Below are 13,285 nucleotides of genomic sequence, written 5' to 3'. Positions count from 1 at the left end.
AGATCTATATTGATCAATGAAATTGGATGGTAGGAACCACATTTAGAAGGATCTCTACCAGGCTTAGCCAGGACAGTAATACCCGCAGTGTTAGATTCTTTGGTAAAAGAGGTGCCCTCTAGCAAGGAGTTGAAGGCCGCTGTTAAGGGGTCCACTAAAAAGGTGGCGAATTTCCGATAATACGTGCCAGTGAACCCATCAAGCCCGGGCGCTTTCCTGGCTTTAATTTGTTTAATGGCAACCAACACTTCGCCTGATTCTATAGGCTTGTTCAGGCATGCCTTCTGTATCTCAGTAAGTGCAGAGAGCGTCACCGACCTCAGATATTGCTCAATTTCCTCCTTGTTAATGGAGGGGTCCTTAGTATATAGAGAAGAATAAAATTCAGTAAAAGAGTTACGGATGCCCTCAGACGAAGCAATTATCTGGCCCTGAGAATTCTGAATTTTAAACACCACTGTTTGGGCCTGAGCTGCTTTAAGTTCACATATTTTCCCACCTTATTTCCCCCCTCAAAAAATTGCTGCTTCAATAAGTTGGTGACTAATAGCAGTATCCTCTAGAGACCGTAGTTGATCCTTAACCCTCAGTATTTGTTGGTAAGTCACTCCCAATTGGGTACAGCTATGGGACTGAGTTAGGTCAGTCAATTCCAGCAGCCATGCTTGACGCTGACCCTCCCGTTCTTTATTACAATGTGCAGCGCGTGCTATATAAGCACCCCGTGCAACCACTTTGGAACACTCCCAAATGATTAGGGGAGACATACCGTCCGTCTGATTTTCCTTAAAATAGTCTTGCAATAACGTCTCTACCTGACCGGCAAAGGTAGCATCTTTAAGCAAGCTATCATTAAGGCGCCACAGTCGAAACCCCTTATCTGTATCTTTAAAACAGCAGGACAGCCAAATTGGAGAATGATCTGACCACGTTATGTTATCAATATCAGTTTTTCAGACTAGGTTTTGATTTGATTTAGATAGGAAAAAATAATCTATCCTGGTATAAGTGCCATGTGGATTAGAGAAAAAGGTGTATGAGCAAGATGAAGGATATCTATCCCTCCATATATCAGTTAAACTCCAATCCTCTAGAAATGTGTGCCACCTTCTGCGTGTTTGAGAATCAGAAGTTTTCCCAGAGCTGGAATCCAGGGATGGGTTCTATACAAAATTAAAATTGCCCCCCATTATAAGATCCCCCTCAAAATGTTGCTGCAAAAGATCATGAAGAGTGGATACGAAGTGTGTCCTTTGCATATTGGAAAAGTATACATTAAGCAGTGTAAATATATATGTTTACCCACTCTTACTTTAACCAAAATATACCGGACCTGTGTGTCATAAACATGAGATAATTCTTCATGAATGGATGCGAACATGATACCCACTCCCGTGTATTTAGTGGATTTCATACTGACTGCCCAGTGCATGATGGGGTATTGGGAAAAATGCAGGAGCCGTTCATGATGCTTCCGCACATGCGTCTCCTGAACAAATACAATTCCAGCCTGCTGGCGTTGTAGTTCCCTCTGAAAGAGTGAGCGCTTTCGTGGTGTATTAAGCCCTTTAACATTGAGTGATAATAATTTAGTCACCATTTATCCCATCAACAAACTGACCCATCTTTTCCCAGTGTGTGCTTGGCTCCCCATCCAGAGCAGTATTTACCCATCCTCCCAGAAAGTAACCAGTATACCTACCCTCTTCTCCCCCACAAGAGAGAACTGCTACCCCCAAATAGAAATACAAGTAACAATTCAAAAGACCAAGAGCTCCAGTGCAACCCCAGATTAGTCCTTTAGTATCCCTATAGACCCTCATGGAATACTTCTCCTCTGGAGGTCTGCTGCGACTCATGCAGAGCGTACCACCCCCAACAGTAAGCCATTTGCTGGAAATGTCAAAAACCCATCTTAATAAACAAACTTGGTGATGTCCCCCAATACTCATACATATGAAACAATCTGGAATTCAGCTAATCAGGTAAGGTCCCAACCAGGTAAAACTAGTAAAGTCAATCACATGAACTCGCCATGGTGACAAAATAGAGTTCTCAAGGTTACAAAGCTGAATCTATTCAGTGCAGATTTTCAACCGTGGTCCTGTGCCACCGAACGTTGAATATCAGGCTGGCATCTGAGCCTCTTTCCTCCTTTGTCCGCCCTCTGCCACCGAGGCGTGTTATCCATTTTTTGCTGGGTCTGCGACGTGCTGGCTGGCTGAAATGTGATTAGAAGTTGAGCTTTAGTGAAGGCCTCAATCACGTCTTCAAGCGAGGTGATTTTGTAGCCAATGCCCTGGATCTGAAAAGTGAGCAGAAAGGGATATGTCCATCGGTATTTGATATTCCGTTCCCTCAGTTGTGCTGTGACTTCACGGAGCTCATCCCTTTTCTTTAGGGTAACGGGTGAAAGATCCTGGTAGATGGAGAGATTGTGATTATTCCAATTGATTTCCTTCATCCGCCTTGAGATAGAGTAGATCAGCTCTTTAGTAGGGAAACTTGAAAAGCACAACACAATATCCCTAGGCCGTTGGTCCTGCCTGGGGCCGAGTGCACGATGCGCTTTCTCATATTTGATCTCAGCCGGTAGCGTAGGGGATGCCTGATCGCCCACGGTGCTCTGAATAAGTATAAATTTGCAGATTTGAGCCGCTGTATCACCTACCTCAGCGTACTCCAGGGTCTCCGGCACTCCCCGTATCTGCAAATTATTGTGCCTGCTTCTATTTTGAAGGTCTTCGACCTTAGTTTGCAAGTCCAGTATAGTGGAAGAGAAAGATGTATGTTGAGAGATGAGGGAGTTAATGGAGTCTCCATGCACATCAATGCGGTTTTCAGCATCATCCACTCTGTTGCCTAGAGCGGCGAGGTCCTCCTTAAGGTCAGCAACTGACGCCATAATTTCCTCCCGGTGCTGTTTAAGATCAGCCCTTAATTCAATGAACCATTTTCGGGCTTCATCGTGGGTTAGGAGTGCTGCGCTATCAGTGTTAGCAATGGGTGTTAAATCTTCCATCTGCTCCGGCATGCCTCCAGGCGCACGCACCTCGGAACCCACGGCGCCATCTTGGCTCATCTCTGTTGGTGGTTTCTCGTAGGAGAACTGCCTTAAATCTGAAGTTTTTCACTTCGTGGACATGGCACGGACAAAAAAAGAGTTTCCACTCACGATGAAGAGCGTTTTCACCAAGTTTGACACTTTTTCGAGTGTTTTCGAGGGTCTTATAGCGGGTGGGGAATCGGAACCGAGCTCTCACACGTCTGCACGCATCCGACGCTAACAGCGCCCCCCCCCTCTCACATTTTTTAAGACCTTATTTTGGGTGGTGTGATCCCTCAATGAGTACCCCCAAGCCTTATCCTTAGGGAATTTATTTTTCAATGTTTATTTTATTTTTCCAGAAATTTGCCAGCATTTATTATAATAAATAAAAATGAGAGAAATAAGTGGGAAAAAATGACATTTTTCCTCACTTATTTTCCTCATTATGGGGCGGATTTTCAGAGCCCTGCTCGCCTAAATCCGCCCGGATTTAGGCGAGCAGGGCCCTGCGCGCCGGTGCGCCTATGTTCAATAGGCCTACCGGCGCGCGCAGACCCCGGGACTCGCGTAAGTCCCGTGGTTTTCCGAGGGGGGCGTGTCGGGGGCACGGGCCCGATCCGCGCTGCGTTTTTGGGGCGGGACGTAGCGTTTCGGGGGCGGGCCCGGGGGCGTGGTTACGGGCCGGGCGGTCCGGGGGTGTGGCCGCGCCCTCCGGACCCGCCCCCAGGTTGCGTCCCGGCGCGCTAGTGGCCTGCCGGCGCGCGGGGATTTACGTCTCCCTCCGGGAGGCATAAATCCCCCGACAAAGGTAAGGGGGGGGTTTAGACAGGGCCGGGCGGATGGGTTAGGTAGGGGAAGGGAGGGGAAGGTGAGGGGAGGGCAAAAGAAAGTTCCCTCCGAGGCCGCTCCGATTTCGGAGCGGCCTCGGAGGGAACGGAGGTAGGCTGCGCGGCTCGGCGCACGCCGGCTATACGGAATCGATAGCCTTGCGCGCGCCGATCCCGGATTTTAGCGGCTACGCGCATATCTACTAAAATCCAGCGTACTTTTGTTGGCGCCTGATGCGCCAACAAAAGTACGCCAAATCGCGCTATTTGAAAATCTACCCCTATTTATTTATTTATTTATTTTTTGTTTTTATATACCGCGGTTCCTGTATGAGATACAGATCACCTCGGTTTACAGTAAACAGTAAACTTCGCTCAAAGGCAGTACATGGAACGGTGGAAAAATAGTAGAAACAAACTAAAAACTGGTACAACTGGAGCAACTGGTGTAACTGGTGCAACTAATACAGTGGAATATTAGAACTGGAACAAAAGGTATATAAACAAGTGGGAACCAAGCTGGGAGCAGGCATAAGGGTAGGATGTAATGAACAGCGGACAACTGAAAAACCAGTCCAGAGGACTGCCTCGAAGCATAGATAGGCGGGAATATACAATCAAAAAGCAACAGACCGCCTCGAAGCATAGATAGGTGGGAATAAACAATCAACAAGCAACAGACATATGCAAGTGAAATAGGTATGTTATTTTGGAGTAGGAGGGGAATGGCGTTAAGGAATAGGAAGGGATTGGCATTAAGGGCACAAAGAGGAAGTAGGGAACACTGGGGAAGGGTGAGACTATAAATTGAGACCAGGGCAGGTATTAAGTGTCAGTGAAAACTTGGATGAAGAGCCAAGTCTTACGTTTTTTTTTTAAAGTCGCGTGGCATGATTCAAGGCGTAGGTCTGGAGGGAGAGCATTCCATTGGTGAGGGCCTGCTGTGGATAGAGCCCGTTTCTTTCTTGATGTTTTCGCTGGGGTGGCATACAGTGTGCCTTTGTATGCACTTCTGATGGGTCTGGATGACGTATGCGGTCTCAGTTGGGTGCTTAAGATGAGTGGAGCGAGGTTGTGCGTCGCTTTGTGTATAATTGAAAGCACTTTGAAGAGTATCCTGTATTTGACGGGCAGCCAATGAAGGGAACGTAAGATAGGGGTGATGTGGACTCTTTTGTTGGAGTTGGTGAGGATCCTGGCGGTGGCGTTCTGTACCATCTGTAGTGGTTTGATGGAGTTGGCAGGGAGACCGAGTAAGAGGGAGTTACAATAATCAGTCTTAGTAATCAATCTTAATAATCAATCTTAGATTATAATAAACACTGACAAATTTCTGAGAAAAATAAAATAAAAACTGAAAACTAAAGTGTTGCGCTTGGGGGTGGACCCTTGTCCTGTGGCAGTGGAGATGCGCCTCTTGGTAGGAGCCAGAAGGAAATCCCCCCAGGGGGCAGAGCACGAGAGGCTAGAGTGAGCTTCACCACTGGAAGCCCAAGGTCCCCTTGGGATGAGCCCGTAGGGACACGGCCGCTTGGACTTAGGTGGGCCTCGCAGGGTCTCCTGAGAGAGTGAAAGTCCGGCGTGCCCACAGACAGGAGGAGAGAGCGGTCAGGTTCGAGACTTGAGGTCAGATGGGACAAGGAGGACCAGAACAGCGTAGGAGATGACAAGGTTAGGAACAAAGCCAGAATCTGGAGGCGTGGTAAGCAGGCAGAGGTCAGAGTCCAGGAATCAGTCCAAGGAGTGGCCAACAAAGCTGAGGTCAGGTACCAGAGGTCAGGCGAGGTCACAAGCAGGCTGAGATCAAGAGGAAGGCAGCAGGCAGATGAGTTGGGTAGCAGGCTGGAGTCAGGAGGCAGGCAGGCAGGTCGAGGAACGGACTGGAGTCAGGAGGCAAGCAGCAGGCAGACAGGTCAAGGAACAGACCGGGTTCAGAAGGCAGGCAGGCAAGCAGACAGGTCAAGTAGCAAACCAAGGTCAGTACCAGAGAGACAGTCCAGAGGTACTACCTGGGGAGACGAACAGGAACAGGAGGCGCTGGAACTAGGAAGCAGGAACAAGGCAGGAACAGAACAGGAACAGAAGGATCCTGGAACGAGACTTTGAACAAGACAGGAACAGGTACAAGTGTGGAGACAATCTAGTAACCGACCCGATTGTCAAGGCAAGGAAGTGCAGGCAGGGACTTCTTATAACGGAGAATCAATCAGGGTGCGCCGCGGAGCTAAGACCAGCCCTACAAGAGGCCGGGTGGTCGGCGCACGCACGTAGGGGCATGGCCAGCAGCGCCGAAGACGCCGAGCTCCAGAGTGAGGCCGAGCTCCAGAGTGAGGCCTGGTTCGCAGTAGAAGGCCCGGCGACTGCTGCCGCGGGACGCTGAGGCCTGGAAGTACTGGCAGCTGCCACTAGGGAGGCCGACCCGGGACCTGCCGTGGAACCATGAAGGTGAGCAGGCCCGTGTGTGGGACGGGAGCGGATAGGGCACGTAACAGTACCCCCCCCTTCTAGGCCTCCCCCTACGCAGCCGTGGCTTGTCAGGATGAGCCCTATGAAAGGCTTTCAGGAGCTCCTTATCAAGGATATTATGGGAGGGTTCCCTCAAATTCGCCTCGTCCCCATAACCCTCCCAGGCTAAGAGATATTCCCATTTTCCTCGACGCCATCAAACATCAAGAACCTCTCTTACCTGGAGGGAGAAGTCAGGTTTAGCAGAGACCCATGGAGAAGAGGGAACTCTGTGTGAGGGCCAGGAGAGGACCAAAGGCTTCAACAGGGACACATGAAACGTGTCAAGGATGCCCATGGCACGAGGTAGCTGTAGTTGGTATGATACCGCTCCCACTCTTCAGATGACAGGAAATGGTCCTATATACTTTGGAGCCAGGCGATGAGAGGGAAGTCTCAGTCGTATGTGTTGAGTGCTTAGCCACACCTTTTGGCCGGATTGGAAGAGTGGAGCAGGACGTCTATGGATATCAGAGTTGCTTGGAGCGTGCAGCAGCTTGAGAAAGATGCTCTTTAACTTGGTTCCATACCTGACGGATGGTGTGAGCCTCTGATTGAGCCGCTGGAGACGGAACGGTCAAGGGAACAGGAAGAAGCATGCGGGGCCGCCGTCTGAATACTACAGAAAACAGGGAAACGTCGGTGGCTGCAGCAACATGCGTGTTGTGCGACAGCTCGGCCCAGGGAAGAAGATCAGACCAATTATCTTGCTGATCATTTACATAGGAATGGAGAAACGTCTTCAGAGTCCGAATGGTCCTTTCAGCTTGATCGTTGGCCTGTGGATGATAGGCTGATATGTAGCTTAAGGAAATGTTGAACTTCTTACATAATGAATACTAATACTTGGCTGCACAGCTTAGCTAGTTCCGGGGCTGAAGGAAGGCCCAGCAGGGGAATAAAGGGACCCATCTTCGAAAAATGGTCAATGATGACCCAAATCACCATGTTGTTCTGGGAAGGAGGTAGGTCTGTGATGAAGTCCGTTGAGATGCTCGACCAGGGTTCAGTAGGTGCCGGGAGTGGTTGCAGTAAGCCCCAGGGCTTCCCAGTAAGTGGCTTCTGCTGAGCACAGATGGGACACGAGTCCACGTAGTTTCAAGAGTCTTGCACCATATTGGGCCACCAAGATTCTTAGAGCCAGGCCGGAAACACAGCGTGAAGTTGAATCGTTCGAAGAACAGTGCCCATCGGGCCTGACGAGAGTTCAGGAGTTGAGCCTCTTTCAGATGCTCAAGGTTCTTATGGTCTGTAAATACAGTAAACTTATGTTGCACCCCTTCCAACCAGGGGTGCCACTCTTGGAGTGCCAACTTGACTGCGAGGAGTTCACGGTCACCAACGGTGTAATGCTGCTCCGTGGGGGAAAACTTGTGTGACTAGAAAGAACAGGGGGTCAGTTTGCCCTTGGGGGAAAACTGGCTCAAGACGGCTCCTGCGCCAATTGCTGAGGCATCGACTTCCACGACGAAGGGACGTGTGGGGTCCAGGTGCTGCAATCAGGGGCCGGAGCAGAATGCTTCCTTGATAGTCTGGAAGGCAGCGATTGCCTTGGGTGTCCATACCTGGGTGTTGGCCCCTTTCCTAGTCATAGCAGTGAGTGGGGCAACTAGGGAGGAGTAATTAGCAATGAAGCTCTGGTAATAATTAGTAAAACCAAGAAAGCGTCGCAAGGCTTGGAGACCTACTGGCTGGGACCAGTCATGGATCCCCTGGACTTTCTCTGGATCCATGGAAAATCCTTGGTCAGAAATGACCCTAGGAAGGGTAAGTGGTTCCGCTCAAACAGGCATTTTTCCAACTTGGCGTACAAGTGGTTTTCTCGAAGACATTGTAATACGATCCTGACATGATCTCTATGAGATTCCAGGTCTTTTGAGAAGATCAAGATGTCGTCAAGGTATATGACTACGAAGGAATACAGAAGATCTTGGAAGACTTCGTTCATAAGGTGTTGAAAGACCACTGGGGCGTTGCATAGCCCAAAGGGCATCACAGTGTATTCATAGTGACCGTCCCTTGTATTAAATGCGGTTTTCCATATATCAGATAAATGATCTGGAAAGGAATACAACGAATGAGGTTATCAAATTTGCGGATGATACAAAATTATTCAGAGTAGTTAAATCACAAGCGGATTGTGATACATTATAGGAGGACCATGCAAGACTGGAAGATTGGGCATCCAAATGGCAGATGAAATTTAATGTGGCAAGTGCAAGGTGTTGCATATAGGGAAAAATTAACCCTTGCTGTAGTTACACGATGATAGGTTCCATATTAGGAGCTACCACCCAGGAAAAAGATCTAGGCATCATAGTGGATAATACTTTAAAATTGTCGGCTCAGTGTGCTGCAGCAGTCAAAAAAGCAAACAGAATGTTAGGAATTATTAGGAAGGAAATGGTTAATAAAACGGAAAATGTCATAATGCCTCTATATCGCTCCATGGTGAGACCGCACCTTGAATACTGTACAATTCTGGTCGCCGCATCTCAAAAAAGATATAGTTGTGATGGAGAAGGTACAGAGAAGGGCAACCAAAATGATAAAGGGGATGGAACAGCTCCCCTATGAGGAAAGGCTGAAGAGGTTAGGGCTGTTCAGCTTGGAGAAGAGACGGCTGAGGTGGGATATGATAAAGGTCTTTAAGATCATGAGAGGTCTTGAACTAGTAGATGTGAAACGGTTATTTACACTTTCGAATAATAAAAGGACGAGGGGGCATTCCATGAAGTTAGCAAGTAGCACATTTAAGACCAATCGGAGAAAATTCTTTTTCATTCAACGCACAGTAAAGCTCTGGAATTTGTTGCCAGAAGTTGTGGTTAGTGCAGTTAGTGTAGCTGGGTTCAAAAAAGGTTTGGATAAGTTCTTGGAGGAGAAGTCCATTAACAGCTATTAATCAAGTTTACTTAGGGAATAGCCACTGCTATTAATTGCATCAGTGGCATGGGATCTTCTTAGTGTTTGGGTAATTGCCAGGTTCTTGTGGCCAGGTTTGGCCTCTGTTGGAAACAGGATGCTGGGCTTGATGGACCCTTGGTCTGACCCAGCATGGCAATTTCTTATGTTCTTATGTTCTTAAATTGTACGCACCCCTCAGGTCAAGCTTGGAAAAGATTTGTGCCTCCTTGAGGTGACCGAACAGTTCACTGATGAGGGGCAACGGGTATTAATCTTTGCGGATTATGGTGTTGAGCCTCCTGTAATCGATACAGGGCCGTAGGCTGCCATCCTTCTTCTTGACGAAGAAGAACCCTGCACCAGCAGGGGAGTCAGACCGACGGATGAAACCTTTCTCTAGGTTCTCCTTAATATACTCTGACATAGCCTGAGTCTCAGGTTGAGACAACGGGTAAGTTCCTGCCTTTGGGAGGCATAGTGCCCGGCAGGAGTTCAATAGGACAGTTGAACTTGCGTAGCGGAGGTAAGGTATCCGCTTTCTGCTTCGAAAAGACATCATGGAAGTCAGAATACTGTGGAGGCAAACCAGGTAAGGTAACAGAGGTCAGAGAATCAGTTAGGGCGCGCCGCGGAGCTAAGACCCGCCCTTGGCCCTACAAGAGGCCGGGCGATCCTCGCGCGCACGTGCGTAGGGGCGTGGCCAGCAGTGCCGAAGACGCCAAGCTCCAGCGTGAGGCCTGGTTCGCAGTAGAAGGCACGGCGACTACTGCCGCGGGACACCGGGGCCTGGAAGTACTGGCAGTTGCTGCTAGGGAGGTCGACCCGGGACCTGCCTTGGAACCATGAAGGTGAGCAGGCCCGTGCGCGGGACGGGAGCGGACGGGGCGTGTAACATAAAGTCCTTACTATCCTTCAACATTTTTGCCCTGTTAGGTAAAGCTTTTAGCATGCCTTTTCCTGCTCTGGTTTTTTTTTTCTGGGCAAAAGATATACAATTTCAGACTGTGCAAGGAAACTTCTTTGCCAGATTTTTGCAATTTTTTGTCCAATCCTGAAATGACACCAAGACATTCATAACAGACATAAAAGTATATCCCAATGCCTTAGTAAGCTGCAGTGCCTGAGAAACTGCTAGCATGCAAGGCCAGAATGTGTCAAAAATGTAAAAATACTGTTTTTCTATCAAAACATTCTTTATTCTCCATTTTTAACTCATAGCTGTTCTGTTCATGAAGGGACAACATTCACAGAACATTAGCCACACACCTTTATCTTACATACAACATGTACTTCTCAACCCTGCATTGCTGTCACAACCTTATAACTGCACAACTCCTTTCCACACAGGCTAGCAAGGCTAAAGGCACAGGGCACTGTATCCTCATCTGTCACATAAAAGGCTCCTTCGCCAGCAGTCATGCCATAGGAGGGGATTCTACCGTCATTCATCCCACTCCAGCAACTCTGCTACTATCCATCATACATATTGGCATAATGCCCTCTAGCAGATGCTTTATATAGCCCCTCTGTAACTGCTCTGAACAAGTGTGTATACTGGTATACATGGCATTAATTATGCCATGTACACACAAATGAACATATCTGAAGGCTAAGAGTGCCTGTTGTAACTCACTCTTCTTGTCTAAAAGCTGCTTTTGAACATCATTAAAGAGCTTAGGATGCCTGCTAGCTGTGCCTAAGCAGCAAAACCGGAAGCAGACCTTTGGCAAGCTGTCAGAATGCTGGGGATGGGACAAAGGAGACAGCACATGCTGGTTTGCGGGGTTAAAACAGTATTGGAAGTAGGCCAGTACAGTTTACCAAAGCAGTGTTACTGGTCAGAGTAGACAGGATGGCAGTTTGGCTGCATATCTACCCAGACAAGGTGGCGGCACAACTTCTTCAGGAGGGTTTTAGCAATGGCTTTAGGATTCCTTGTACTAGTCCTGGGGGAATTCTGTGCTATTGCGGAGCACAGAATCCCCCCTCCCCCTGCACAGAATTGCCAAATTCTGTACAGAAAATAGCAAAGGAGACCCCGGTATGCTGCGAACGGAGCACGTGAAGACGAAGAACATAAGAACATGCCATACTGGGTCAGACCAAGGGTCCATCAAGCCCAGGATCCTGTTTCCAACAGTGGCCAATCCAGGCCATAAGAACCTGGCAAGTACCAAAAAACTAAGTCTGTTCCATGTTACTGTTGCTAGTAGAGGTGTGAATCGTGTGATCGATCGTCTTAACGATCGATTTTGGCTGGGGGAGGAGGGAAATCTTATCGTCGTGTTTAAAAAAAAAAAAATCGTTAAAATCGTAAATCGGGGGAGGGCGGGAAAACTGGCACGCCCGTATGACATAGTGAAGGTAAAGGTAGCGCCGGCGCCATTTTGAAGATTGGCAATACGGCCCGCGTGCAGGAGGTCGCTCCCGGACCCCCGCTGGACTTTTGGCAAGTCTTGTGGGGGTCAGGAGGCCCCCAGCAAGCTGGCCAAAAGTCCCTGGGGGTCCAGCGGGGGTCCGGGGGCGATCTCCTGCACGCGTGACATCGGGAGCCAGGAACCAAAATGGCGCCGGCGCTACCTTTGGCCTGTCACATGATAAGGGCAAAGGGCCACCGGCGCCATTTCTCAACGCAGCCGTGGCCAGAGAGAGAGGGAAATCGCGTTGGGACCCCCCCCCACTGGACCCCAGGTAATTTAAAACATTTTGGGGGGGTTTGGGAGGGTGGGATTTCTTTTAAAGGTTCGAGGTGGGTTTTAGGGTTTTTTTGGTGTGCCGGTTTTCTCGCGCCCTATTTAACGATACAATACAAATGCCCCTGACGATAAATCGGGGGCATTTGTATTGTATTGTGCACTCTAACGATTTTGGACGATTTTAAAATTATCTGACGATAATTTTAATCGTTCAAAAACGATTCACATCCCTAGTTGCTAGTAATAGCAGTGGCTATTTTCTAAGTCAACTTAATTAATAGCAAGTAATGGACTTCTCCTCCAAGAACTTATCCAATCCTTTTTTAAACACAGCTATACTAACTGCACTAATCACATCCTCTGGCAACAAATTCCAGAGTTTAATTGTGCGTTGAGTAAAAAAGAACTTTCTCCGATTAGTTTTAAATGTGCCACATGCTAACTTCATGGAGTGCCCCCTAGTCTTTCTATTATCCGAAAGAGTGCTCTTATGTTCTTATGCTGTGTGTGCTGCGGGACGCCCTCCATTTGCGGCAAAGATGAAGGCCCCGGCGCGCCGTTCGAGGCGAAGATGGATGGAGCCTGTGTGCCACAAACGGAGAGTGCTCAGCTCGCGGCAAAGATGGAAGGCCCCCTTGTGCTGCGAACAGTGTGTTCCGCTCGCGACGAAGATAAAGGTGTGAGAGAGAGGAGGGGAGGCGGTGTGGGGGAGGGTGAGAGAGAGAGAATGGGAGGTAAGAGAGCAGGGGGGGGGATACTTGAGTGTGGATTTCAGAGAGAGGGAGCCTAATTGAGGGGAAGGGGTGTGGGGGGAGGGAGCAGGAGGGTGTGAGAGAGAGCATGGGAGGGAGAAGGGGGGATGTTTGACTGTGGGTTTCAGAGAGAGGGAGCCTATATGAGGGGAGAGGGTGTGGGGGAGGGGAGCAGGAAGGTGTTAGAGAGAGAATGGGAGGTAAGAGAGCAGGGGGGATACTTGAGTGTGGGTTTCAGAGAATGAGCCTATATGAGGAGATTATGAAGGAATGTGTATGTGTGTGAGAGATTGGGAGCTTGTATGAAAAAGGGATCGTGTGTATGTGAGGGTGCTAGCCTGTGTGAAGGGATTGTGTACGTGTGAGACAGAACCTGTGTGAAGGGGGTGCATGAGAGAGAGACACCCTCCTGTGTGAGGGTGTAGGTATGAGAGAGAGAAAGGGAGCTTCTGTGGGTGTGTATGCAAGAGAGAGGGCCCTGTATGAGGGGATGTGTTTGTGTGCGAGAGAGTGAGAGAGCCTGTATGAGGCTGTGTGTATGTGTATTAG

General features: G+C 48.8%; 1 long non-coding RNA gene across 1 annotated transcript in view; it reads right to left on the bottom strand.

Moving 5' to 3' along the window:
- The window catches only part of LOC115076271, a 53,356-nt gene that overhangs the window by 38,200 nt on the left and 1,871 nt on the right, over positions 1–13,285 (bottom strand). The gene's annotated exons all lie outside the window — the stretch shown is intronic.

Source organism: Rhinatrema bivittatum, chromosome 1 (genome assembly GCF_901001135.1).
Source record: "Rhinatrema bivittatum chromosome 1, aRhiBiv1.1, whole genome shotgun sequence".
NCBI classification, from domain to species: domain Eukaryota; kingdom Metazoa; phylum Chordata; class Amphibia; order Gymnophiona; family Rhinatrematidae; genus Rhinatrema; species Rhinatrema bivittatum.
Note: the sequence above shows the minus strand (reverse complement) of the source record. Positions and strands in the feature narration are given on the sequence as shown.